The sequence below is a fragment of the Chenopodium album genome, chromosome 5 (genome assembly GCF_948465745.1).
Source record: "Chenopodium album chromosome 5, dcCheAlbu1.1, whole genome shotgun sequence".
NCBI lineage: Eukaryota > Viridiplantae > Streptophyta > Magnoliopsida > Caryophyllales > Amaranthaceae > Chenopodium > Chenopodium album.
Genome location: NC_137838.1, coordinates 30,594,804 through 30,618,175, shown reverse-complemented (window position 1 = coordinate 30,618,175; position 23,372 = coordinate 30,594,804). Strand labels below are relative to the sequence as shown.

General features: G+C 39.5%; 1 long non-coding RNA gene and 1 pseudogene across 1 annotated transcript; one reads left to right on the top strand and one right to left on the bottom strand.

The window, feature by feature from the left end:
• Nucleotides 1-2,640: 2,640 nt before the first annotated feature.
• LOC145632789 (albumin-2-like) lies at nt 2,641-3,400 on the bottom strand (annotated as a pseudogene).
• A 17,743-nt stretch (nt 3,401-21,143) lies between these two features.
• On the top strand, nt 21,144-22,036 carry LOC145630640 (uncharacterized). The gene is made up of 4 exons (XR_014112152.1): nt 21,144-21,258; nt 21,340-21,391; nt 21,484-21,555; nt 21,639-22,036. It is a non-coding gene; the product is annotated as an uncharacterized LOC145630640 (long non-coding RNA).
• Nucleotides 22,037-23,372: the final 1,336 nt, after the last annotated feature.

Sequence of the window (23,372 nt, the reverse complement as noted above, 5' to 3'; positions counted from 1 at the left end):
CTAGCTTCCGTAGTCGATCCAATAAGGCCCGGGAAAATGCTCCAAGAGTGCAATTTCCTGTAAAATACAACTAAAACTACGAAAACACTAGAACACACAAATTAGTAATAAAAGTGGCTCTAAAGAGCCAAAAACACTACTAATTATGACCAAGGGACGGGGGTAAAATACTATATAAAATGGACACATCAGTGATGTAATTGAAGCCTGCACGATTAATAAATACCCAAGAAAGCATACTGTTAGTTGCAATTCTCAAAGCACTTATTTCGGCACCTTTTTGGTAATTTCTATCTTCAAGATGCTTAAACATAAAAATTAGGGGCAATTGTTGGGCTCGTGCTCCTAATGAGCCCAAAAGTCGTAGGGCACGGTCAAGAAGATCAAAGAAGCAAGCCAAGTCAAACAAAATCAAGGCAAACAGATTGGTTGATACAAATAAGGCAACAAAATCAGTCAACAAACCAACAAGGAAAGCTCCAAAAATACGAAGTAGTAAGAAGGAAAGAAGAACAAAATTAAAAGATCTTGTCTTTCAAATATTATTCTGAAATATGTGTAAACCCTATCAATCACTAAATATAAATAGCTAAGCAAAGAATTGTACAGCCATATACACACATTCATAATACTCGATTATATTTGCAAGTTACTTATGAATTCTATGTCCATTCTAATCAAGGAGCTTATCCTTACTCAGTATTGTCTTTCTAACTCTTATTTCTTTAGTTGATTTGCTTGTTCTTTATTATATTATTGTTCTTGGTTATTCTGATTGATATTGTAGGATTAATTGTCATTACCCCTCAAACCTTAAGCAAATTCCTAGACCTACCCTACTAAGATTTGCCTAAACAATGATGTCCTGTTTACCTATCCATTATTGAACCAAGCTCAACATAATAATGATCCATGTAGTATTATGTTGATCATATTTGTTTTACAAGATTGATTAAAGAAACCTATAGACAAATTATACTGAGCAAAAAAAAAAAAAAAATAGAATAACTGCTAACAAGCAACTAACTATTTAAATAATGGCTCTAGTTTGCGGTCATGATTGAATGATCTAATTTTCCTAAACTGTGTTCTGCAAGACTGATAGTGTGCTGGCCTGGTTATGTGCTGCACCTGTAAACTAGTTTTACAAAACCTAATAACTTTTGTTAATTGATTGTTTCTATTATGCAAATCCCAGCTTCTTATTTCAAGAGACAAAGGTCAGGTGTGAAACTAACAAATTCATCAAATTGCATATACATCAACTAAGGAAAAATACACAATGCTTCAAGAAACACAACCAAATCAATTATAAGTCCTCGCTGCATTTCATATTTAACCAAAGAATTCTTTGAATAATTGTCCACTTTCTCCTGGTACCATTACCAATCACACAAGATCAATGTGAACAACATAATTTATAGCTTATAAAATGGATTATCAAATATCTCAAAAGAAGATCTCAAGGCTAATAATGAAATTGATGCATAAAGGACATTAAATTGAGATGAAATTCTGACTAATACTTGATTTTAAGCACGAATTTGCAGATTGAGAAGTTCTAATATTATTTAAATTCTAACTAAACAGGGATTTTAACATTAATTAAATTTAACACAATCAAAATTAAACTTAATTATTCCTCAAGGTTACATCAAAGATCACTAGTAGTAGTAGCTAATAACCCATTCATGAAGCACTATCCAGCATATGTTGTATTAATCATATGCTCATATAAATCATCGCTACAAGAAGAGAAGCACCTACACTAAACAGAAAGCTAAACAAAAGTATAAAGAACATAGCAAAAGGAACATACTGAATCATATCTGAGCAAAAGAACCCAGAATAGTAACCCCCGTAATCACAACAAACCCTCCAAACTCCGATACAAGCATTCAATCAATATTAATTGCAAAAGGACCATACTTGTCGTGTATTTCCTCAGAGACCTCGCCCCCAAGCGGGGTTTTTTGTTGGGAATCGAGTAACAAATAAAAACAATATCGACAGGAAGAAAATAAAGTACGGAACAACAAGAAAACAACACACAAGATTTTTACGTGGAAAACCCCTCAATAAGGGGAAAAACCACGATCCGGATCTCCACGGACGAAAACAACTTTACTAGCAATAATATCGGGAGTACAATGACCACTACTACAATTACAATGTTAGATACAATATATTTTAGAATAGTATACACTAAGTACCCTTTAACGTTGGTACTTATACTAATCCTAAAATACCCCTCACACTAATATTGTGTTTGTATCTCGTCTGTTCCTCCCTCACTACTAGAGATATGCTCTACTTATTTTTGCTAGTATGCTTATGCTTCACCTCCTTACCCACGGCACTCGCCTACATTATATAGCAAAATCAATCAAGCTTCCTCTTCAAGCCTTAACCTTCCATCAACTTGCCAAATAAATGCAAGTATACAAAAGTCAAGGTTTTGCCTTAAAACCTTCTGCCATAACTTGGACTTTTAAGTCCCCTAATTTACTACTACTACTACTCCACCGTCCAACTACAACTACATGCATGTATTCCCTCCTTTTTTTTTCTTTCTTACACCATTATTATTACTACTACTAATAATAATAATACTACCTAACTAATTGTGATTTGGGGAGATTAACCCAACACTTTTATGTAACCGTTTGACCCCCAAAGTGCAGTCCACGTTCTGGGCTCTGCGGAGTCAAATCCTATATTTTTGTAAGGCACAAAGTCACTTAAAGAAGGCCATTTAGTGGGAACAACTTCTTCAGGGCCGAAAATTATCTTACTGTCATCAGCATTGGCAGGGTTGTATTGAATGAGCACATAAGAATTGCCTTTGAAAAGGTAAACTTGGTTACGCTTATGCGAGGCAAAGGCAGCTTCAATGTCACTTGTGAAGAAGGTTTTGCACAGACACGGAAACAGTTCCGTTATGAGACCAGTGGCAGTGAGTTTCTTCTCGGAACAGTTGAATAGGACATACTTTGAGTTATATAATATGTAAGCTTCATTGGCGACAGTGGATTCAAAAGCAGCAGTGTAAAGAGGATCCCCAAAAATTTATCTTTTTTAGACAAGGAAACATCTCTTTGTACCTTCTATTTTCTATAATCACTTCACCAGTAAAGGTTATTGGTGAATACTTTATCTTCGTGCACTCATAACATGAAAATAAAAATGCTTCATTAACATCATGACAACCAAAAGCAAAGTCTATACCTCTATCACTAAATTTAATACTGTAAAGCTCCGGGAAACTGTCGCAAATCATGAGAGGACCACAGACAAGCTGATCCTTTGAAGGTGATTCAGGATCATAACTGATTACAACGTACTCATTTTGAATGAACACAAAGACATGGTTGCTACACGATGAGCGGAATGATGAGTTTATATAACAATCAATATTGATTTCCGCATTGAACCGTTCCATAAACTTATTTGCTTCCATTTGTTCTGTTAGTGAATCTGGATTTTTCATAAATGGAATAACTTCCAACAATTCATAATTATCAGCGTGTCTAATATGTTTATTAGAATCATCAACTGGTGCTTTCTTTTTTTCATCAACTACCTGACTCTTCCTCCGCTTAATCCTGTACTCCATCCTACAAGATTAGATAAATAAAATAAGAATATAGAGAAACATCAGATTACAAACACAAACAATGATGAGGTGATCCCTTCCTAGAAGCTGGCATCTTTCGCCTCGAAACTGTTTGGGGGTTTGGCCTTCGTTTAGGTCTTGTGTAGTTTGGTGGTTATATTTTACCTCTATGTAATTTGTGTTCTTGTTTCTCTTTAATAATAATATGCCTTACTTACCCCCCCCCCCCCCCCCCAAAAAAAAAAAATGCTTTAACTTAGGAAATCAGGGAGAAAAGTCCTAATTTCAAAGTTCGATCCTAATTAACATTAAAGGTTCTACAACAAATTTGCAATCAAACTTGATAAGTATTATAGGCTCATAATTTTTAGGAGAAAAGTTACAATCACATAATTCCATCCAGAAAATTTGATTCAATTGACTATGCTGAGAATTGAAATAACAATAGCCGTAGACTGTGTAGATGATATCCGACAATTACAAAAAAGAAGGCAGCATCTTACCTAACAAGCTGCTTCAATGTAAGATAGAAATTTCAATGGAGATCGTGAAGTGCGCTTCTGTGGAAATTCTGAGAGAGAAGACAATTTAAGTTTTTGGGAGGCGTAGCTTTATTATTAAGGTATACAAACACACATTGAGTCTGAGCGCATAGCACCTATGGGCAAGTTATGTAAATAGGAGGGTAAGGAAGTAATTTTTGCTCATTCAATTTTTGCTTCTAGAAAAGGCTGACTCTCTAGTGGTACATTATAATATTAATATATCATTATGTACCATTATGCATGTATAATGTACCACTAAAGTACAATTTGCCTGAATAGTACGTTTTGTGGACTATTACAGTATTACGAGTGTAGTGGTACTTTTTACCATCCTATAAGTTTCAACTTCTAGAAAAGCTAACTGTCTAATGATACATTATAATGTACCATTATGTACCATTATGCATGTATAATGTACCACTAAAGTATAAGTTATCTGAACAATACTTTTTAATTGCAAAATTGTCATCCTATATGCGCTGAAATCAAAAGGCGCTATGCGCTATGTACCATTACGCTGTGTGTACAAAGATGGAAAAATTATAGCCCACTATGTGAGGCCCATGACAAATACCAGAATATATAAAAATATTTTCAAACATGTCGTGATTTTGTCATGCAGCCAATTATTGCCTACACCCCTATTTCTTAAGCAAAAAAGGAAACTTTTTTTTAATTTTTTCATGTCTATATATATATATATATATATATATATATTTTTTTTTTTCATATGTGTAAATATATATATATATATATATATATATATATATATATATATATATATATATATATATATATTGGTGCAAAATTTTTTCATATATATATATATATTGGTGCAGAATTTTTTCATGTATATTAGTATATATATATGATTAATTTATACAGTATATTAAAATTATAATCTATAAAAAAAAAAATCAAAAGTGAAAATCTTAAACTTCACAAATATACATATCATATACGTAGTATAAATGTGTCGTACAAATAAATTGAACATCGCCTATAATTTAATACATTTGGTATAAATAAAAAGTATATAGAATTATCGCCCTTGTTATAGAACCCCTTTTACGTACTTTAATGATGTTTGTGTGTTTTTCTTGATACATATCTTTGTCTCAATACATATATTTTAGAATCGTCTTCAACTTTTTTTTATTTTATTTCACTGCCCTGTGTAATAAGAGATCAAAATATTTTAAAGTAAAATGTTAGTAATAATCAAAACACACGTACTATAAACAAAATAGGAACATTCAAATTTACAAATTTTAACATATTGCCACAAAATAATGAATATAATATAATTTAATATGAGAATGAACAAGTACAAAAATCTAAATAATCATTTTTCAATATGAGAATGAATAGGTTTATATTTAATTGAATATTTTCCAATATGATAATTAACAAGTATTAAAATTAAACAAATGTCTTTAATGTGATAATGAATAAATAAGTATAAAACTAAATGAACATGTTTATATATGAGAATAACTATTGTATTATGTTTAGGGTAATTTTACCCCGCCACGTGGTCCAATCAGAGGATGACACGTGTTAGCCTCATGATGGTCCAAAGTGGACCAATCCCTGCTTGACACGTGTCACTCCAGAAATTAGGGGGAAAATGGCGGCCTTCAGGCCCAAATCCCGAGAAAGCCGCAATACGGCGCAGCCCACCAATGATTAGGGATCAATGACCTAATCAGGGGCACAAATCTCGAGGATCCTATAAATAGGGAGATTTTCCTCTTTTGGAGGGCACGTTTTACCATTAATTACAAACAGTCCCTGTGATAGAGACATCTGAGCTTGGAATCCGAGCAGATATCCACCTAAATTTCCGCACCTTTTTCTCTCCCTTCAAGTTACTAACTTGTTCGTCGGAGGCGGAGCACCAACCAACCGGTGTCTCCATTTGTTTTGTAGGTACAGCTCACGCCGGATCAGTCTTCGTGCTGTAACTCTTCCGAGGGACAAAAACACCCAAAACATTTGGCGCCGTCTGTGGGGAGAGTACCTCGAAGATGGTTCAAGAGTCTGTACCACCCCTTAACCGTCTGGGCGATGACCCAGAAGTCTTTACAGACCATGAGGATGAAGATCCTCGGGTCGAAACCTTTACAGCCGATGATGGCTCTCTCATAACCAAACGCATCCGGCCCAGAGACACTCTGGAACAGGGTGCCTCCCAGGCAGGTGCAAGTCGATCCCCTGGTCAGCCGGAAGGGGAAACCCATACGGCATCTGGATCAGCACCTGTCACCCGAGACGAACTCATGAGAGTCATGACAAGTTTCAAGGGTGAAATTAAAGAGCTGATCACCAAGAACCGGGCTGGCCCAAGTAAGGGTCAGACGGCCAAGAAGACTACCCTGGAAAAAGGGAAGTCAGTCAGAGATCGGTAGCCCACTCCTCACCCAAAGGAGAAAGCAGCCGAGACCATTGATTGGTCCAAAATTCTTCTTCCTAACAGTAATACCAATGACACCCGCCGGACTCAACAGCCAGGGGGAAGTAAAAAATCAACTCCTGATGCCCGGGAAATAATCAACCAGAAGAGGAATCAGCAGCTGTCTGAGTCGGCTTCAATGTCGAACTTTCCTGACAGCTTTAACAACACATCTGCAGGGAATGCTCTCTCCCTGCATGAGACCTAGACAGGCGGTAATACCGTCCATTCTGGCCCTCAGATGATTGGTACTGTACCGTATGTACCTACTCAGGTTTACGGTCAGTATCCCCCTCACTTCATGCAGCCGGCTCTCTTCGGAGGTCAGGCGACATATCAAAATGTCCAGCCACTGGACTGGCAGCTCCATCTGCTACGCCTGGGTGAACAACCTTCTGCGTTCACCCGGGAGATAACCGAGGCGGCAGAGCCAGCTAAGGTTAAGAATGTATTGGTAGGTACCTATGATGGTACCACCAACCCGGAAGACCACCTTATGGCATACACCAACCTCATGTATTTACAGGGGTTGGATGACGCCACTTGGTGTCGATGCTTCCCGGCTACATTAAAGGGCATTGCCCAACAATGGTTTGGCAACTTGCCAGCCGGGTCCATTGACAATTTCAGGAAGCTCGCCTTCCTGTTTGCTTCCAACTTCTCAATGAACATCCCTGCTAAGAAAACAAGCCTTGACTTGAGCACTGTTAAGCAGGGAGAGAGAGAAGGGTTGCGCTCATATGTCAGGCGGTTCAATCTGATCAGAATTCAGATTCAAGGACTGTCTGATGAGGTAGCTTTTACAGACTTTTTCAAGGGTCTGAGAGACGGGTCGACCTTTAAGTTCGACCTAGTCAGAAAAGGGGCTTTCACCTTACAGGCAGCCCTGAGGGAGGCGGAAAGCTACATTCAAGCTACCGACCTCTGCTCGCCTGGTAGCCAGTCGGACTCCAAGAAATCCAATTAGCAGAAAGACAGCCGGCCTGCTCAGCCGGCCAAAAATAAAGAAGAGAGCAAGAAAAGAAAAGAAATCTGGGCGGTTAATGACTCTGACCAGCCGTCCCAGAAGCAAAAGAAAGAGTTTAAACCGTACGTCCCCAAGTACGAGTTTAATAAAGACTACAACTCCATCCTCATGGAGGTAAAGGACCGGCTGTCCATTGAAAAGCCGAATCCAATGAAGAGTTACGTTCAATCATGGAACAAAAATAAATTTTGTCAGTTCCATGAGGAGGTTGGCCATGATACCAACGACTGCTTCAGTCTTCAGCGGGCGTTGGACCGTCTGGCTGACAAAGGGCTGTTGAAGTCCTACATTTCTAAGTCCCCAGCCGGGGCAAAAAAGAAGAACAAGGGTCAGTCCTCCAAGACTACCCCCCAGCCTGCTAGTAGCTTGGATACTGACAAGGAGCCGGTCTACACAATAGCAGGCGGGTTCTCATGTGGTGGCCCTACCATCCGGGGCACCAAAAGCCATCTCCGAAAGATGGACAAAGATGATGATGAGCAGGCGTCTGCAAGATCCTCCTTCCCAAACGTCTTGATCACTGAGAAGGATAGGGGCAGCGTCCGCCGTTCGCATGATGACCCGGTTGTCATTGAATGTAAGGTGGCCAACCAGCTGGTTGGACGGATCCTTATTGACACTGGCAGCTCCTCAGACATCATCAGCCTCCGGTGCCTACAAAAGCTGAAATACAATGTCAGCAGCATTCATCTGGTCACCCACCCCTTGGTTGGTTTTGGGGGTGGGATGGTCTACCCAACCGGAAGAATTGACTTACCCATCCGGCTGGGGAAAAAAGGCCAAGGACGACATATTGTCGTCAGATTCTTGGTCGTTGAGGAGTTGACCGCCTACAACATTATCCTTGGCCAGCCAACCCTCAACGAAGCCAAGGCAGTAATCATCCCGTCTCTCATGCTCATCAAGTATGAGAGGGATGACGGCTCTGTTGGTTCCCTAAATGGGGATCAGAAGACGGCCCGAGAGTGCTACCTCTCAGCCGTCAAAGATACTGTGGCCCCAGGCGGCCAGGAGCCAATAGACCTTGACAATGTCAAGGATGCCGACCCAGCACCTGCCCCACCAGCAGCCAGGAAGAAAAGAAAGGCACCTCTGCTGGTGGAGATGAAGAAAGAGAAAAAATAGCAATCACTGACCGGTGAGCGGTCAGACGAGCTTCGTCCCCAACCGGCTGGTGAAAATATTGATCTCGTTCTGGATAACAGCCGTCTAGAATGTACTGTAAAGGTTGGGACGGTTGCTCATGCTACCTTGGGTGCAAGCTTGCACCTTCTGCTGAAGGAATTCAAAGACATTTTTGCCTTTGAAGTGGAAGAGATGTCAAGCGTCAGCCCGGATCTCGCTGTCCACAAACTCGCCGTGGACCCCAAAAAGAAGCCCATCCGGCAAAAGAAAAGAAACCACGGCGAGGAAAGAAGTCAGGCGGCAGCTGCTGAAGTCAAAAAGCTGCTAGACGCTAGGTTCATCCGGCCTTGTAACTTTCCCGACTGGGTGGCCAATGTGGTCCTTGTTAAGAAACCGAATGGGACCTGGCGCATGTGTGTTGATTACACAGACCTCAAAAAGGCGTGTCCAAAGGAAAATTACCCGCTTCCAAAGATCGACAGTCTGGTCGACTCTACAGCCGGTCACGCCTTGATGAGATTTATGGATGCCTACTCCGGCTTCCATCAGATACCCCTGTGGAAAAAGGATCAAGAGAAGACGGCCTTCGTCACTGATCAGGGGTTATTCTGTTATACTGTGATGTCGTTTGGCTTGAAAAATGCGCCTGCCACTTTCCAACGGATGATTAATACGGTCTTCATTAATCAAATTGGGAGGAATGTGGAGGCATACATTAATGACATGATAGTCAAATCCAAGCTACAGACGGATCACCTTGCTGATCTCCGAGAAACATTCACCACCCTCAGGCGCCATAAGGTCATGTTAAATCCAAAGAAATGCGTCTTTGGTGTTGAGTCTGGGAAGTTTCTCGGATTCCTGATTGATCAAAGGGGGATAGAGGCTAACCCCGAAAAGATACAGGCGGTGATTGACATGAAGTCACCCCGTTCTGTCAAGGAAGTTCAGAGACTCACCGGTTGCCTGACCGCCTTGGGGAGGTTCCTCAGCCGGTCAGGCGACAAATGCCTTTACTTCTTCCAAGCAATCAGGAAGAAGACCAGGTTTGAATGGGGGGATGATGCTGAGGCGGCATTCCAGAAGTTGAAAGAGCATTTGCATTCTCTACCTAGGTTGGTCAGTCCTTCGCCTAGGGAGACGTTGTACATGTATTTAACCGTCTCAGATCATGCTCTCAGTGTCGTTCTCCTTGCTGAACGAGACGGCGTGCAGCTCCCGGTTTACTTCATTAGCCATGTTCTAAAAAATGCTGAACTCCGGTACCCCATGGTTGAAAATTTTGGCCTAGCTTTGTGTATGGAATTCAAAAAACTAAAGCCCTACTTTTTGGCACATCCGGTGGTGATTTACACCGACCAGCCACTCAAGCGGCCAATGTCTACCTTGGAGTCATCCGGGAGAATGTTGAAATGGACTATTGAAATGCAAAGTCTTGAAATCACTTACGAACCAAGAAAGGCAGTGAAAGGTCAGGCGTTTGCCGACTTTATTGTTGAAATGACCCGTCCGGTGGCTCCGGATAATCTCGACCAGGTTTGGAAAGTGTACGTAGACGGGAACTCTACAAAGAACGGCTGTGGTGCAGGCGTAATCTACGAGTCTCCTGAAGGGGACAGATTTGAGTATGCACTACGCTTCAAGTTTCAGGCCTCTAATAATGAGGCGGAATATGAAGCCCTGCTAGCCGGCATCCGTATGTCTAAGGCGGCAGGGACCATGAAAATTGACGTCTACTCTGATTCACAATTGGTTGTTAGCCAGTATGAGGGGAGCTACGAGGCAACTCATCCGGCTATGATCAAATATCTTCAGGCAGTCAAAGAAGAGGCTGGGGCACTTGAGGAATTCCGTCTGAATCAAGTGCCTAGGTCGGAAAACAACCAGGCGGATGCATTGTCAAAACTGGCATCTTCCGCCTGCCATGATACGCCTCGGTCAGTCTTTTGGGAAGTTCTTGAAAAAAGAAGCATCTATGAAGATCCCATTGGACCAAAGCTCTACCTTTATGGATGGCATCCGGGCCTATCTTTCAGACGGTATACTTCTTGATTCGCCACAGGAGGCAGCCGTCCTGAAGAAGCGAGCTGCAAGCTTCGAGTTGAGAAACGGAGAACTCTTCAAGGCGGGGTTTCTTAAGCCCTTGTTGAAGTGTGTCACCCCAGAAAAGGGGAAGAAAGTTCTCAAAGACTTGCACTTGGGATTCTGCGCCTCCCACATAGGCGGCATGTCCCTAGCCGTCAGAGCCAGACGAAATTATTTTTGGCCCACTCTTGAGGCAGACGCCAAGGATTTGGTGAAGAAATGTGACAAGTGCCAAAAATTTGGCAAACTTATTCACCGTCCGGCTACTGATCTGACGGCCATCCACAGCCCAATCCCGTTTGCAAAATAGGGCATGGACATTTTAGGTCCTTACACGCCTGCTCCAGGCGGAAAGTGCTACATCTTAGTGGCTGTGGATTATTTCACCAAGTGGGTGGAGGCTGAGGCGGTTAAGAACATCAAGACCTCATACGTAATTTCCTTCATCTGGAAGAACATTATCACCCGGTATGGGGTACCTATGTCTATGGTGTTTGATAATGGTCCTCAGTTTGAGACGCCTCAGCTAAAAACCTGGTTCGGAGTTCAGGGGACCTCAAGCTATTTTGCATCCGTCGGCCGACCCCAAGCAAACGGCCAAGTTGAAGCCTTCAACAAACTCATCTCAGACGGCATTAAGAAGAAAATAGAAAGAGTTGGTGGCTTGTGGGCAGAAGAGTTAATCCATGTCCTATGGGCCATCCGGACAACAGCAAAGGGGGCAACCGGTGAAACTCCATTTCTCATGGTTTACGGTGCTGAAGCCGTCTTGCCCATCGAACATTACGAGCCGACTCTCAGAGTCATGCTATATGATGAAGAGGCAAACTGGGAAGCAATGCGCCTGACATTGGATTCACTCCCAGAACGCAGGGGCAATGCCACCTTGCGTCATGAGATTTACCGTCTGAGAATGACTAGAGCCTACAACAAGAAAGTACACAAGCGTCCCTTGAAAGTTGACGACTTAGTGTTACGAAAAATGGAGGCAACCGGTAGGGCCAATGAGCTGGGGAAGCTAACTCCAAATTGGGAAGGCCCCTACCGGATCTATGAAGAAGTAAGGGACGACACCTACCACCTGGAAACTCCAGACGGCAGGCGCCTGCCTAGAACTTGGAATGTAGACAATTTGAAAAAGTACTACTTCTGAGAATGTAAGTTTTTTGTAAACAATGAGTCAATTAATGAGAATTCAGACTTTGTTTGCAAATTTGTTTTGTTTTTCCGCCTGGGTAATACTCAGACGGATTCTTCATTTAACTAACTAATTTTGACACTTAGTAAAGGTTATAGCTTCTTAACCGCCTGGCTAGTACTCAGATGGATTCTTTATTTATTTTACTAAGTTTGACTTAATAATTGTCTGTTCGCCTAGGTAATGACCCAGACGGACTTTCTGTTTAACTAACTAAGTTCGATACTTAGTGTAATTCAATAACGTTCGGCCAATGCTCCGATTAAAAACTAAGCACAAAAACGCTTAGTGGCTATACAACCGGTCTCAAACAAGACCAAAGGCTAAAATGGCCGGATGATTGCTCATTTTATAAAATCGCCTGTCCCAACATGGACAAAGGCGTCCGCCGACACCCCTCCGAGTGCAATCGTCGAAGAGAACAGACTATTTGTCGGTTCTACGTACCTATGCAGACGGCAGAAATTGAATGACCAAGTTGGTCAACTCATAGCCGTCTGACCAGAATGATCTGTGAAGAACGATCAATTTACCAAATACCGGATGCCCTGGGGCATCAGTCGGTCACCGGCTGAAGTTCTCACTTAGGTTATTTATTCCAAAGTTGCACTTTCTATCCCAATTGGGGCAAAAGAATTATGCAATGGCTATGAAATCTCTACCAAGACGGACAAACTCCGTCTGGTTAGAGACTGGAACGCTTGTTGGTGTACGGCTGTGCACTTGGTTTGGGGCAATCACTACTGTGATTGATTGACTTACAAACGTATCATGCTTTTTGCAGCATCAGACGTTCCCAAGTCAATCAACCAACTCCATTTGAAACCAACCACACAGCCGTCCAGGGGCAATGACAGCCAGGATTTTGATAAGTTAGGCAAAAAATCGCCGCATGCTTTCGATAAGTTAGGCAAAAATGCAAAAATTAAAATTCAAACGCAAACGCAAAATGATCAAAACCGACTCAGTCGGTGCATTCATTAAAAGTCCACCCAACCAAACGGTTGTAGTGGATCAAATGTTAACCGGACCCCGTCCGGGAGAAAAGAGATTGTTAATTAACCCGGCTCCTCAGCCAGTAAATACAAAGATACTCGGCACACAGGCCGGAAAAGCAAGTTTTGGCATACTGCCGCAGAATTAAAGAAAAAATAAAAACAGAGATTGGCATACTGCCGCTGAAAAATCACTTTTGGCCAGCAGGCGGTGCCTCCTGGTCCTCTTCCTCATCATCTGAGGGAATATCTTGTGCTACACTTGGACCAAGTAGCTCAGGCGTGGGGGGCTCATTGTTGGAGTTGACCTAGGCATCAAAGGACTCAGGCTCTGGCTCGCCTCTATCTCTCAAGTACACCACGTACTCGGCGTAATTGTGAGCCAGTGCCCAGACGCTATAATCCGTGTCTGGGTACAAGGCGGCCCAGGCGATCTTCATGCGGGCGTCGTTGTCAGCATCACTTTCAGCAACCAGGCGGTTTTGCTCCGCCTCCAGGGTTGCTGCAAAGTTTGTCTGAGCCTGAGCAGCCTCCTTCTCCAGTCTCTTAACCTTGGTCTTAAGATTAGTGTTCTCTTCAGAAACACCTTGAAGTGTGCCAAGGTCCGCCTGGGCCTTCTTGAGCGCCTCATCAGCCTTCTTGAAGCTCTCATCCGCCTTTTTCTAGGCCTCCTCTGCCTTCTTCTGGGCCGTCTCCGCGTCGCTCGACCGCTGGTTGGCCGTTTTCATATCCGCCTCCAGCTGCTGGATTTTTGACGCCTGTGTCATTATGATTGCTTTAGTTTCAAGTTCATTTACGATAGTTGAGTATAAAGCAACATTATCAGCATTTGTGGTGGACTTCTTGGCCCTTTTTACCTCTTCCCGTTTGCGGGAATAAGGACGCTTGAGCCCGTCTACCCGCAGCATAGCCTGCAAAAAAAAGCAAACGACATTAGAATTTCAGGCGGAGCAAAGCACTGGGAAAAAATTAAAAAATTTTGTTAAGTCCTTTACCTCAGCCAGAAGGGATAGAATGCGTTCCAGATTGAACGTCTCTATCCCAGGGATGTTATCTTTGTCCCTCTTCCGGACGGCGTCAAGCATGGCCTTGGCATGCTTCTGGACGTCTGGCCAGCGGGGAGATTGATCTGCACCATAATCAATAGGTGATGAGAGCGAAATTAAGGCAGCACCTATCTGTTGTCGACCGTCAGAGGATGACGTCTGTTGGGAGTGGGATTTCACTCGCAAAGGCCACCCCAGCTCAGGCGGGGATTCAAAAGGGTTCTTACCTTCAGAGCCGGCCAAGCGGGAGCCGCTTGCAGGCGTGGTGAACCCTCCGATTGCTGATAAGGGGTTGACAAGGTCGAGGCCCAGGCTGTCGCCTACCCTCTCGTTTCGCCCCCCCTATCCGCATATGTTGGTTCCCGGCTGAGGCGCCAGGAGTTGAGGCGGAGGTGGATTTTTTGGTTTTGTTGAGAATGGAGGGGGTTTCCTCCCTAGCCCGTTTGAGATTTTTCTCAAACGTCTTTCCAACCTCTCCCCCCTGCGAAAATAACCAAGTTAAAGTTAGCATCCGGAGAAAATAATCTTTGAGACCAATCTAAGAAAGGGTCAGGCGTTTTTTACCTTGGCCTTGACTGCGGCCGCAGCTTTTTCCGCAAGCTCCTTGCGGATGACTGCAGAGGACCGCTTGGGAGTCTTCTCCGTCTGCAACATGTTTAAAGCTTATTCTGTAAAAAAGAAAGAGATTGGTCAATGTCATAAATCAATTCTGATACAAAAGCACTACAGGCGGATATAGACTCGGGCGCATACGTTTGATAAACATGTGTCCTAGCCCGCAGGCGGCTTGGAAACACTCATCCCTGAACCAGGCGCTCTTGGGATCTAGTTCTTGGGGACTTTTATTGTTTCCCCGGTTGACAAGGTCGCGTCTGTGAGGCCGAAAAAGTCTGCCTCAATGATTTTGTCAAAGTCCTCATCCGGGATCCGGGGAAGAGCGCACTTCCGGCCCATCAGGTCGGGCTTCTTATTGTACCGGCGGAATTCATAATTCTCCCGCCTGCTAGGAGCTGACATCAGGTAGAACCTGTGGTTCCAGCCGTCGAATTTTGAGACCTTGTCCAAGGTCATCATGTATTGGGGATGCGTGGTTAGAGTGTACCACGCCCTCCAGCCACCTGGGCTTCGGCTAAGATAGTGCATCCTAGCAAAAGCCTCCCAGCCGGGATGGAGCCCCTAGAACTCGCAGGCGGCAACATACCCCAAAATGTTTGCCCAAGAATTGGGGGTAAGTTGCCAAACTCCGAGGCCGTAGCCTCTCAATATTACCTTCACCGCCTGGTGAAGGGGAAAGCGAAGACCAGCCTTGAACGCCGCCTCATAACAGCCGAAGTAGCTGTTGGCGTTCTCTTGATCATTTTCCCAGGCGATGGTGCCGTTCTCAGGCGGCACTCTGATTCTATACCCGTCTCCTAACGGGTGCATTTGCTTGAAGTTCTTTAAGTTCTCCTCCATTTGGATCCGGTCCTTGATAGAGACGTGGATGTTGAAGGGGTCGTCCTTCTCGTTCCACTTCTTCCTCTCCTCCTCCTCGCTATCCTCAAGCAGGGGCAAATCGTCGCTGCTCTCAGAGGTGGAGGCGGAGCTGTCGTTCTCCGTCTCCTCCTCATTTTGGGTCAAAGGAGTTGAGACGGCCTCATCCCCGCCTTAGTCGCACTCTTCCAAAAAGGAATCTGCGGGAGTTGAAGGGGCACGCGGAGGGGATCTCTCCAGAGTCGTCTGGTCTCTCTGACCAGACGTTTCTCCCTCAGGCATTTGGCCGCCTGAGCCCTCGCTTCTGTAGTTCGGATCGGTGGTCGTCTGCATAGTCCGAGCCATTGTGTCCTGCACAGACACATAAATGGTCGGAATCCAAGGCAAAGGGTGGTCCCAACACCCCGAGACGGCAATCCCAGTCCTAGACTCAGCCGTCCCTGGTGACCGGCTGGACTCTAACCTAGGTTGTGCCGTGTGTGTTGGTGATGCATCCATTTATTGCAAGAAATATGTACAAGCGGTGAAACAAGAAAAAGAGCTGAGAGAGGCAGAGACGGTACCTTTGGATTTGATATCTGAAGACAGACGGGTCCGGCTGGGTTGATGGAGAACGAGCTTTCTTGCTTGCGCCTGACTCAAACGGATGACTTCTGCTCTCTCAAAGTTCTTTCTCTAGAAAATTTTTGTAAACGTACAAAATTATGAGGGTAACCGGCTATATATAGAGGGTAAATACGGGGGCATTCCCGTAATTTACTCAGAAGGCGAACGGTTACTCTTTGATGGTAAAATTACCACCAATCGGAGTGTGACACGTGTCACAGATGCCACGTGGCGTGCCACGTCACATCTGTGAGGGGCAAATGTTTAGGGTAATTTTACCCCGCCACGTGATCCAATCAGAGGATGACACGTGTCAGCCTCAGGATGGTCCAAAGTGGACCAATCACTGCTTGACACGTGTCACTCCAGAAATTAGGGGGAAAATGGCGGCCTTCAGGCCCAAATCCTGAGAAAGTCGCAATACGGCGCAACCCACCAATGATTTGGGATCAATGACCTAATCAGGGGCACAAATCCCGAGGACCCTATAAATAGGGAGATTTCCCTCTTTTGGAGGGCACGTTTTACCATTAATTACAAACAGTCCCATGTCTTATCTGAGCTTGGAATCCGAGCAGATACCCACCTAAATTTCCGCACCTTTTTCTCTCCCTTCAAGTTACTAACTTGTTCGTCGGAGGCGGAGCACCAACCAACCGGTGTCTCCGTTTTTTTGCAGGTACAGCTCACGCCGGATCAGTCTTCGTGCTGTAACTCTCCCGAGGGACAAAAACACCCAAAACATATTAGTTTGTAAATGAACATATTTTAATATGAGAATGAACATATAATGTTAAGAGAATGAACATGTATCAAATTTAATTGAATATAAATGAACATAAAATCCATCTAAAATGACCACTGTTCCACCTAAAATGAAAATTTACGATAGATTGAATTTACTAGCCAAAATTCGTCAAATAACAATATTTAGTAACAAAATAATTGATATTAAATTTATTGATAATGCTTCAATTTCATAAATTAAATTGATAATTTATCTTTAATTTTATTTTGTTATTATAATTTGAATATTAGTCCTTTTTACAAATGATTATAAAGTCAATCTGAAATGGACATTTACAATAGATTAGATGTACTAGCCAAAATTCACCAAATAACAATTTAATTAAATTATATTAATAATAATTCAATTATTATCATAAGAATCATTTTTATTAAAAACTAATTAATATTCCTTATTAGATCAGTAGAAAATGTAGGAAGAGAATGAAGATCATGACTTTTATCATAATTCTAATGGTCGTAAATTAATATGTGAATGACCACATACGAGTATATAACTGAACATTTATTAAAATGAAATAAACATTCATTTATGAGCTAAATTTATATTTCTATAATCCTATGAAATAGATCAAATCCAGAAAATTAGGACAATTAAGCTCTCTTTTATTTTTATTTTTTTGTCCAGTATATTTATAAGCTAAAAATATAACACAAATTAATTAAATTTAAAATAGATTATTATACCAAACATCATTCTACTATAATTATAAGAAATCATTGTTATGATAAAAATTACTACCTTCGTTTCATATTAGTTGCAACTTTGGGGTATTATCTCTGAGATATAAAATATTCCAAAGTTGCAACGGATATCAAACGGAGGTAGTATAAGAAATCATGAACTAATGCTGGAATTTCATATATCTAGAGAAAGTAATTGAAGAATAAACCATTAAAAAGTTAGGGTTTGTACTTTTTTTTTTTTTTTTTTTTTTTTTTGAAAAAATAAACAATCTCAACTTATAATTTGATTGTTAGTCGTTCTTTGGTAGAAATTTTCTACGATTTCGCAATGTCATCTCTTACATCCAATATTTTGGTAAGATCTAAGTGTATCTTAACTTTTTCTAAGACAAATTTGGGAGATTTTAATAGTCTAGGAGTGAGAAAATAAGGAGAGAAAGGGGTTAAATTATGAGAAGAGAAAATTTTAAAGTGTTGGTAAAATTATGGGGAAACTGATTCATAAGAGGAGAGAGAAAGGTGGAAAACAAATGAGGGGGTATTTATAGGGAAAATGAATAGAGGGAACACACGGAACTCTAAAAAGATAAAAACCCTAAAAAATAATGCCGCGACGCGGCAAGAAATCCCGTGACACGAAGGAATTTAGTGTGACGCGGGATATTATGGAGTGACACGGGACACATTTGACCTACGTGAAGTGAAAACGCATGAATGATTTACGCGGAGAAAACACGGGATAGCCCCGTGTCAAGGAATGAGCACAGTGACACTAGAAAGGGCACCGTGACACGGGAAATTCCACCGTGGCACAGTGTAATACACCGTGTCACGGTGAAAAAGAAAAAGCACATGGGAATGACGAGGAAAAGCATCGTTTCATGGTGTGTGTACCGCGACACGGCAAAAAACACCGCGGCGCGGCAAGGTCCACCGTGGCACGGTACAGTACACTGTGTCACGGTGAAAAAAACACGTTGGGAATGACGCAGAAAAGCACCGTGTCACGGTATGTGTACCGCAAAACGGTACAGACTGCCGTGACACAGTACCAGCTGCCGCGCCACATCAGCATCCCTCGCGACGCTGCAGTTCTATACTGTGCGCGGTAGTCCCAGTTTTTTATGCATTTTTGTAACTACGATAACTTTTGATCCGTAACTCAAAATAAGGTATATAATTTATCATTGGAAAGCTTATCAACTCTTATTTTCAACATATTTAGAATCAGGTCGAAATAATTTTTAGATTTTAAGATATGGCAGTTTTAGTAGAAGGGTGTCGGTTTTGGGCCGAGTTTAGTGTTTTGCTCATATATTTTTCGTTTTAAATCGGAATAGGGCTTATGATATATGGTTGGAAAGTTTATTTCAAGGCCTATCCAACCAAATAATAATTGGATTAAAATTATTAGGCCAAAAATTCAGTTTCTCTCGGTTTTGCGATGTAGACACAAAAAGAGGAAAAACAAGTTATGATTTAGGGAAATGAGCTAGGAAATGGATTGGTTTATGAAATATATTGGATAGAACATGGATTTAAGAACTTCAAAGATTAAATACTCAAACCGACCAATAATGGCGGTGAAAAGTTGTTTATCATCGGGTTTGGTTTTGGGGAGACATTTTTAGGTGTCTACAGGCCTAAATCCATTAAAGGTTTCTCAATCCCAAGCCCAAAAGCCTTGTTAAGTTGCCCAAATACCACAAAGTCAATGCAAGTCCAATTATAAGGTGCTTGTGGGCCTAAAACCAGTCCAAATTTTACCAGTTTCATGTATAATCAAGCAATTTATTCTCTTTCATAACACTCATTACTCCTTTCGTCCTTTGTTTTAAACGTATTGACTTTGACATTGGAGAGACCTTCTGTGATAAAACCCGTGGGACCAGCTTATGTGCTTTGCTATCGCAAATTTTTACCTGGACCCGCGCCCAGCTATTACTGGCTGGTCCCGCGGCAAAACGATGTCGTTTTGATGTGGAGAGCCCAAATGTATTTTGCTTCTTCTTCTAAACGGCGTTGTTCTTTGTAGCTCATAAATTCAATTTGCTTCGCAATTTTTGTTCCCATAATTGAGTATACAAATCATTTATTTCTTTCCATTTAATTTCGAATTTCTTTCTCGATCTTCTTGATCTCACCATTTTTTTTACTTCTTTTTCAAGTTCGATTTTTGATTCTTTTGATTAAATCGAGATTTTCGATTCTTTTGGTTATGAAAAACAATGGAGTTTGCTGCTGTTTTTCTTCTAGAATTCTTACTTTCTTAATGGATGATTGTAAGTTTATTTTAGGGCTTTTGTTTAATTTTTGATTGAATAATTTGGTGCTTTTTTGATTGAATGATTTTTTTTTTTTTTGCTTTTTGATTCAATGGAGTTTATAATGTTTTAAAAGGATGATCATGAGTACCTTAATTGATGCATGATTATGATGTTTAATTTTGTTAATTGATTATTTCGTAGATTAAATAATTGCTTATTGTTTAATTTTTGTTTGTTGTATAATTTAAACTTTGATTATTATTTTTTTACTATATTTCATATGTTTTTTTTTTCTTGCTTTGATTGTACATGCTATAGGTTTTTGGCTTTATAATAATATTATAATGTGCTTTAAAAAAATTATGTTTTTAATTGAACATTTCATATTTAGATTATGAACAATATTTTAATAATGAATGAGGGTGCCCCAGTTTCTCATGGTGAGAAACAAATTTTGTTTCTCATATGACATTTTCGTAAATAAATCAACAAATTTATTCAACTTTATTCAACTGTAGAGCCCACAATAATGAAAAAGTTGTTGATTTATTCACGAAAATGCCCCCATGAGAAACAAATTTCGTTTCTCACCATGAGAAACAGGGATTTTCCCATAATGAATCGCTTTTTTTTTTTTTTTTTTTTTTTGTCATTTTTATATTTTTCTAATATAAATGAACATTTATGTTTTTGATATGATGAACATTTTTTATCAGACACATTATAAGTTGATTATAATTGAACATTGTGTAAAATATTATGTACATTTTCTATTTTCAGTGAGTAAAGATCCAATAATTGTTAATGAGTGAATTAATGCTAAAGATTGTTAAGGGTGATGTAGAGGCTTACGATTTATACAATAATTATGCATGCAAGGGTTCAAATTGACATGTCATTTAATTTGCTTAAAGAAAAAATTGAGTACATGATAGGAGATATTGATTTTACCAACCTTGATGATGATATTATTTCAAGTGAAGATGATTCCAACATTTAAAAAAAAAAAATCCAAGATCAAAAAGGAACGAAAAAGGGAGGTAGAAATGAGAGGCCAAAGAGTACTGTGAAGCAATAGTGTAATAAAGCTAAGGGTTGGAAGAAGATAATAGAGCAATATATTGATTCAGAAATTATTGAACATTTATGGTTTTACATATGTAGAATTTATGAATTCATATGATTGATCATTTTTTTTTGAACAATTTTTTATTTATTTACAAGACTTTGATAATAATTGTGCTCCTTTGATTTATTCATATTCTAGCATTGAAGGATTAGGATTGATTGTTTTAAAGTGAAGGAAACAAATTTCAGAAGGATAAGGTAAGTATATGAACATTTCAAATTTCTGTTATGAACATTTCATTTTACTGTTATGAACATTTCATATTTTTTTATATAAAGGTTGGTGATGGAATTGCTACTCAATCAAAAGATGCAACTTAAGATAAGAATAGTAAGATAAATGTGATTAAACATTATAAATTTACTAATGTACATATAAAGTATCTTGACAATTTTTTTTTTTAATTCTTAAAGCATTTTAAGGCTGGAGGTGGTAAAGACGCATATTTCAATGAAATTCGATCAAAGTTTGATCAATGAATGATACTTTATTTAGTAAGTTTACAATAATTTTTCTATATTTATGATCTTCCTATTTCTTATTGAACACATTATAATCTTTATTTGTTTTTTTAAAGGAATTTCCCAATTATTGAATCATGGTGTACTTGGTTTGAAGCATACTATACTTGGATTGAAGCATTACATTATCCTTCAAGATATTGAAATTTGTTTTGAGCATACAAAAAAATTTTACTTGTAAAGAAAATATCTGACTAGAGTATACTTGATATTCATATTGATGTTAAGAACAAAGTTATATATATTGAGTATTATAGCTTTTTTAGTATCATATTATTAACAGTTCGATTTATTAGTTCTATAACCTACATTGAAACTAGAAATTTATATCATAAAATACAATTGAACATATTGTGAAAAAAAAGTGAACAACTAATCAAATATAAATGAACATCTTCAAAAACACGTGTTGTTAGAATAGGTGATTTTGAAAATGAATATTTAATAATTATAAAATGAACATTTCAATATACAATGAATATGTTCAATAGAAATTGTATCATCAAATTTATCTAACATCACAAAGAGAATATTAAAAGCCTTACATACTTTGACATGAACCTAATATACATTTTGAAAAAAAAAAAAAAAGCAAACGTTGTAGATTATGAATAACAAATATTGTTTTGCAAACCAACAATTAATCACTAACTATATGTCTTCTTTTTGCTGCGTGCCAATTTGATCATTTGTTGGTACTTGTTTCACTCAGAAAGCATAAGTTGTGCACAATATGGTACCCGTGGCTTCCTCATTTGCTCAAACTATTTAATAAAATACGAATAAAGAACCAAAACTTGCAATAAGATAATTATACATAAGTACCAAAATTATTAAATGAACATTTAGGTAAAGTAAAATGAACTTAAATAACACTTTCATCATTTACTTTAAAGTCACAAATCCAATTTTCCTTAGGGCCAGCTATATATGTTTCCATGTGCTTCATTAGATACACACTACAATTTGTGTGATCAATATTGCTTCTCCAGCTCATCAAATTTTCTTTTTAATTTCCCCACCACCTTCATATCGGATGATGCATATGCTTTGACCTGTAATTTCAAATAATATGTATTTGATTAGTAAATGTAATAATAGATACAAAATTTAATAAATTTCACTTCCTATAAGTTGTGGAAAATCTTTGTATTTCTCTTTCTTGCTTACATTTTGTACTAGCTTATCAATTGTTCCATTGAAATGATTAGGTGATATAAAACTGAACATTTGGTTCAAATATGATCATTAGGTGATATAAAACTGAACATTTTAATTAAAAGAAAAACAATCACATTATAATTTACATTTACTTGTTACAATTGATTAATTTTCTTCACTTGGTTGTCCTTCCTTTTACTGTTCATCTTGTTATGAAAGATTTAATTCTTTTTTCCATACCTACTGTGAGACTAAACATTAATCATTTTGTAATTGAACATTATTCGTTATCATTTTGATCATTTGACATATATATTTAAAACATTAAAGAAGTGAACATTAAAAGAATGACATATATATTTTTGAAGTCCCCTCACTCTTTAGAAATGAACTGCTAATTATTTATTAATGAAAATATTTCAAATAAAGAATGAACAAAATGTATTTCTGTAATCCCCCGTATTATTAAATATTTTATAAATGAAATTTTATTTTATTTATAATATTTATTTGTACTTTTCCGGAATTTAATTACAAAAGTTTCAAATTATATATTGGTCAAAAACTATTTTAGCACAAACTATTTTATGAACCTATGTTCTACAATTCACGATCATACAAACAAAGCC